Source organism: Tamandua tetradactyla, chromosome 11 (assembly GCF_023851605.1).
Source record: "Tamandua tetradactyla isolate mTamTet1 chromosome 11, mTamTet1.pri, whole genome shotgun sequence".
Lineage (NCBI taxonomy): Eukaryota > Metazoa > Chordata > Mammalia > Pilosa > Myrmecophagidae > Tamandua > Tamandua tetradactyla.
The window spans coordinates 9,121,892-9,127,365 of record NC_135337.1 but is presented as its reverse complement, the minus strand read 5'-3'; the positions used below and the strand labels follow the sequence as shown (position 1 = coordinate 9,127,365).

The 5,474-nt window shown below is 41.2% G+C and overlaps 1 pseudogene; it reads right to left on the bottom strand.

Moving 5' to 3' along the window:
• Window positions 1-1,151: 1,151 nt before the first annotated feature.
• On the bottom strand, window positions 1,152-2,017 carry LOC143651008 (PIN2/TERF1-interacting telomerase inhibitor 1 pseudogene; annotated as a pseudogene).
• Window positions 2,018-5,474: the final 3,457 nt, after the last annotated feature.

Here is a 5,474-nt window from a genome sequence, read left to right as displayed (position 1 = left end):
CTCAATGGCTTGCACTATCATCACATGGTTTTGTATTCATCACCATGTTCACTTTTAGAACATTTGCATCACTCCAGAAATAGAAATAAAAAGAAGAAAGGAAAAACTTACACATCCCATATCCCTTACCCTTCTCTCTCATTGATCACTAGATTTTTCATCCACCCAATTTATTTTACCCTTTGCCCTCCTGTTATTTATTTATTTATTATCTGTATTTTTTTGCTCATCTGTTCATACCCTGGATAAAAGGAGCAACAAACACAAGGTTTTTGTAAAAGTTATGTCTTTACATAATTGTTTTCAAGAATCAAGGCTGCTGGGACACAGCTCAGCAGTTTCAGGTACTTCCCTCTAGCCACTCTAATACATCATGAACTAAAAAGTGATATCTATCTAATGCATAAGAATAACCTCCAGGATAACCCCTCCACTCTGTCTGAAATCTCTCAGCCACTGAAACTTTATTTTGTCTCATTTCTCTCTTCTGCCTTTTGGTCAAGAAGGCTTTCTCAGTCCATGACATTAGGTCCCAGCTCATCTCAGGAGTTCTTTCCTATGTTGCCAGGGAGAGTTACACCCCTGGGAGTCATGTCCTAAGTAGGAGGGAGCACAGTAAGTTCACTTGTTGAGTTGGCTTAGAGAGAGAGAGGCCACATCTGACCAACAAAAGAAGTTCTCTGGGGTGACTCTTAGGCATAATTATAAGTAAGCTTAACCTATCTTTTGCAGGAATAAGTTTCTTAGGGGTGAACCCCAATATTGAAGGGTTAGCCTATTAATTTGGTTGTCCCCACTGCTTGTGATAATATCAGGAATTCCCTGAATAGGGAAGCTGAATATTTCCTCCTTTCTCCCCTGACCCTTAAGAGGGCTTTGCAAATGGTTTTTTTCAGAGCCTAAAAAGGAATTTATTTGTTTAAGAGAGCCATAATTTGTAGCATTAAAAAAAGCTTCTCTGGGAATATGTTTTGGGAAAAAATGTGGTAAGAGGGCAAGACTCAGCAACCCATGGGCATGTTAGAAGATGTCAACAAACTATCTCAGGTTAAACTATGCTCTGACTTCAAGCCAAGGTTTTTGCCCTGGCAATGCCTGACACTAGACATCCTGGCTAGTGATCATTTATTTGGAACATTTCTTCTTCTTTTTCACTGGTGTTTGGGGTACTTTGGGGTAAAGTCCTGGTCCCCAGGTGGCCACATATTATCCTCCCACCCTCATCAGGAGCATCAGAATTCTCATCACGGCAAGGATCTCTGAGCAGGTATTCAACTTTGTCTCTTCTTGTCTGTGCATGCCGGGCTCTCTTCTTCTTTCCTTTTCAGGCTCCTGGGCCTTGGGTTGGGTGAAATTCTCCAGGTTTTTATCTGTTTCTTCTTTGTTTCTTTTCTTTCCCCTTTTCCCATTTAGTGTGGGGCTCTGAAAGTTCAGGACCTGCAGCTGTGACCCGTAGCTTGTTCTTTAGCTCTGCCATCCTCTTGGCAAAATACTCCTGATTGGAGAAGGCACTGGTTGTCGTAGTGGAAGTTTCTCATTCTCAGCTGGAGTGGTGGGGCTGGAATCATCCTCAGGATTCTTCTTACTCTGCCTTTTCCCCCAAAATGCAATCAAGATCCATTTTGCTCCAAGATGATAGATCCTTCTCTTTTGTGAATTGCATGTAAGGAACGTGGTTTTTGGAAATTTTGGACTCTTTTTCAAAGCAAAAGGATTTCTTCTCTTTGTTGTCTGAGGGTTCTGCTGTTTCTCGCCCAGTTGAGAGGGAAGCTAGTTCAAATCATCTTGATGAGCCATCAGCGGTCTTCATTATCAACTGTTGCTCCAGGTTATATTAAACTTGAACTTGAATGTCATCTGTAGCTCCTTACTTCTAAGTCCCTAAACCTTTTCCTTTAGACCACCCCATCTTCTCTGGCATCCTTTGGCCAAGCCGGGAATCATCGTTACTCCATATAGTGCTTCTTGGATCCATAGCCCAGTTCTGCCTTCACCAATGCTCAGCCAGCATTGACATGGGCCTTGGAACATGAATGACTGCCGTAACTTGGCTGCCTGTTTGTTGAGAAGCTAGATTCGCTGAAGTTGCACCTGGAGGCACATGGCTTCAGCAATGGGTGCATACTCTGCAAATACTTTTTTATTCTCTGTCCAAATTACTCTGGGATATATCCGGGCATCACTCTAACCCGGACAAACCAACAAGATCTCATGCCCTATTCAAGATTCTATTTACTTAAGGTGTTCAACTAAACTGACCATACAAGTTAAATTAGATAATGCATTACCCAAAATATAAATTTTGTACCAAATAAGCATCTCTCCCTTTGGTCTCACACAAAAGTTGAAGTTTTAAAATATGGACCATATCATACTTTATCTACATTCTGATTTACCTTAGTCCTATCCAGATCAGCTTCATTCATATTTCTAGTTGAAGTCTGATCCAAAAGCAAGCTCTTTTAATTCTGGAATAAGTAAAGTATATTTGGAAAAGAAATCTGCAAGTGAAGAAATCACATTACGAATTTCAAATTCTTTGGGAACCAGCAACTTTCTTGTTCATTTTGGTGCAGAGCCTGAGTGGCTTGGCTGTTATCACCCTACAGGATTACCCAGGATTCTGGCCTTTTCCATTCTTGTATTTATTCCCAAAGCTTCCATCCATCACAGCCTTCAGCTCTAGTTGCTGCTGAGTTGTTTACAGTCCTGCTTTGACAGCAGGGCAGATGCATGCTAAATGAAGCTCCAACTAATGAGTTGGTGATTTTTCAAAAACTCTTTAGTTTGGAATTTGAGATTTACAGAAAAGTTGCCAAGATAGGACAAAGACTTCCACATACTTTCCACTCAGCTTCCTTTGATGGCAAAGCAAAAAAAATTAACACTGATACAATCCTATTAACCAAACTATAGGATATAGAACCTTTCTCAGGTTCTGAATCCAGTCCAAGATACTATATTACCTTTAAAGGGATCCGTGTTTTGTTTGGTTTTTTAAAAAGGGAATTTATTAAGGTGCAACTTGACAGTTCTAAGGCTGTAGAAATGTGCAAACTAAGGCAAGGATATAAAAATCTCCAAATTAAGGCATCCAGAGAAAGATATCCTGGTTCAAGAAGGCTGATGATGTTTGAGCTTTCTCTCTCAGCTGGAAAGGAATGTGGCGATGTCTGCTAGCTTCCCCTTCTAATTTCATAAGGCTTCCCTGGGGTGGGAGGGTGGGGTCATTTCCTTCTTCATCTCCAACAATCTCTGGCTGTGTGGGCTGTGTTGGCTCTGGTGGCTCTGAAGCTTTTTGCAAAACGGTTCCCTCTCAAAAGGACTCCAGTAAGCAACCCCACCTTAAATGGGTGGAGACACATCTCCATGGAAACCATTTAATCAAAAGTTGCCACCCACAACTGGGTGGGTCACATTTCTGTGGAAGCAATAAAAAGATCCCCCCCAGCAATATGGAATAAGAGTTAAAGGACATGGCTTTTCTGGGGTACACAATAGATTCAAACTGGTACATTGACCCTTTAGACCATATTCTTTCCAAATGCAAAATACATTTATTCCATCACAATATCAGGAAGCCTTAAACCATTTCAGTAACAATACAAAGTCAGAAACGGTACAAAATCTCATCAAAGTCAGCTAAAGGCATGGTCTGTCCTAAGGCAAAATTCTCCTCTAGCTCTGGACCTGTAAAACTCTTAACAAGTTATCTGCTACCAATATACAAAGGAGGGACAGTCATAGGACACATGTTTTCATTTCCATAGGGAGAAATTGGAAGGAACACAAGGGTCACCAATGGAAAGAGTTCTGGAAACCTGCTGGGCAAACTCCATTAGTTTTCAAAGTCTGAGAGCCATTTATCTTCGGGGCTTTGGAAAGCGGCAGCCCGATCTTTCCCCAAGGCCTATGCAGTGGCCCAGCTCTCTCCAAATGCAACCTTAGGGAATAATAGTGAGACCAGCTTTTCCTTGGCTCCACCATCTCCAAGCCCTGATGTGGCACAACTTTTTCTGAGCAAGGAGGTGGAAGGTCCATCCTCTGCCTTTGGAGCAAACTCTCCCATTCCAAGTGCTTGGGTAGGTCCACTCTCCTGGCCCAAGGTTTCTTGACTTTAGACTTTAGCTTCCATTGTTTTGCATCTGAAGTTATTTTTTCCTCCTATTTGTCCCTTTTCTGTCCCTTTTAGTCCAGACTGGCAATGGTTTTGTTTCTACAGATCCCACAACACTCTTACTGGTTTTCTATGCAGTTTGCTGAGATATATGCTCATCAGACAAAAGGACTTTCCACAAATCCTTTTCGGATAACCCCATCTCCAATCGTCACTTGTCCTGTAAGGACTAACTGCTTCCGTGTTTGGTTAAACCCTCCCGTAGGGCTCTGTTCTCTGTGGTCTCCCTTTCTCAAAGCCCAGAGTTTTTCAGACCATCAAGTTCTGGTTTCTTTATATCCAAGAGTTCAGTTCTCAGCTTGTCTATTTTCTGTCGTATTTCACTATAAGCCACAAGGAGAAGCCAGGCTGCCTTTCCCACATTTAATTTGGAATTTTTCTCAGCTTAGTATCCTGGGTTGTCTCCTTTAAATTCTAACTTCCATCCAACAGCAGTGCTCAATTTGGCCAAATTATTTGCTATTTTAAAACAAGGGTTGCCTTCCTTACAGGCATTGTTTACAATGACACATTCCTCATTTCTGCCTAAACCTTAGTGAGGAATGTCTAGAGTCCACATTCCTGCCAACAGTCTCTTCAAAGCATTCTAGGCCTTCACTATCAGACTTCTCACAACTCTTCCAGAATCTCCCCTTCCCCATTTAAAAAACTTTGATTTCCAACATGTTTGGTATTTACAAACTGCGATAGCACCTCACCTCTCAAGTACCAAAATCTGTTTTGGTTTGCAAAAGCTGCCGGAATGCAACATACCAGAAACAGAATGGCTTTTAAAGGGGGAATTTACTAGGTTGCAAGTTTATAGTTCTAAGGTCATGAAAATGTCCAAATTAATGCCTCCTGGGAAAGATACTTTGGTTCAAGAAGGCCAGTGGTATTCAGGGTTTCTCTCTCAGCTGGAAAGGCACATGGTGATGTCTGCTAGCTTTCTCTTCTAGTTTCATAAGGCTTCCCTGGGTGGAGGGGTGCATTTTCTTTCTTCATCTCCAACAATGTCTGGCTGTGTGGTTTCTGTTGGCTCTGTGGGTCTGGGGTCAGTGTTTTTAATTTTACCCAGCTCCCTGGGATTTTGCCTGGATTATGTGATTGATTGTAAAAGGATTTTGCAAACTGTTAAGAATTACATAAATATTAACAGCTGTTCTTTATTCAATGTTGTTCTGGTTAATGATTTAATTAACTTATGCTTTCCTCACTGCATTGCAGGATGTTCATAGCAGATTCAAACATCATTATTAAAACTACTCTGAAACAATATGCTTTGTATGTTTGCAATTAATCTTCACATCAATAATAT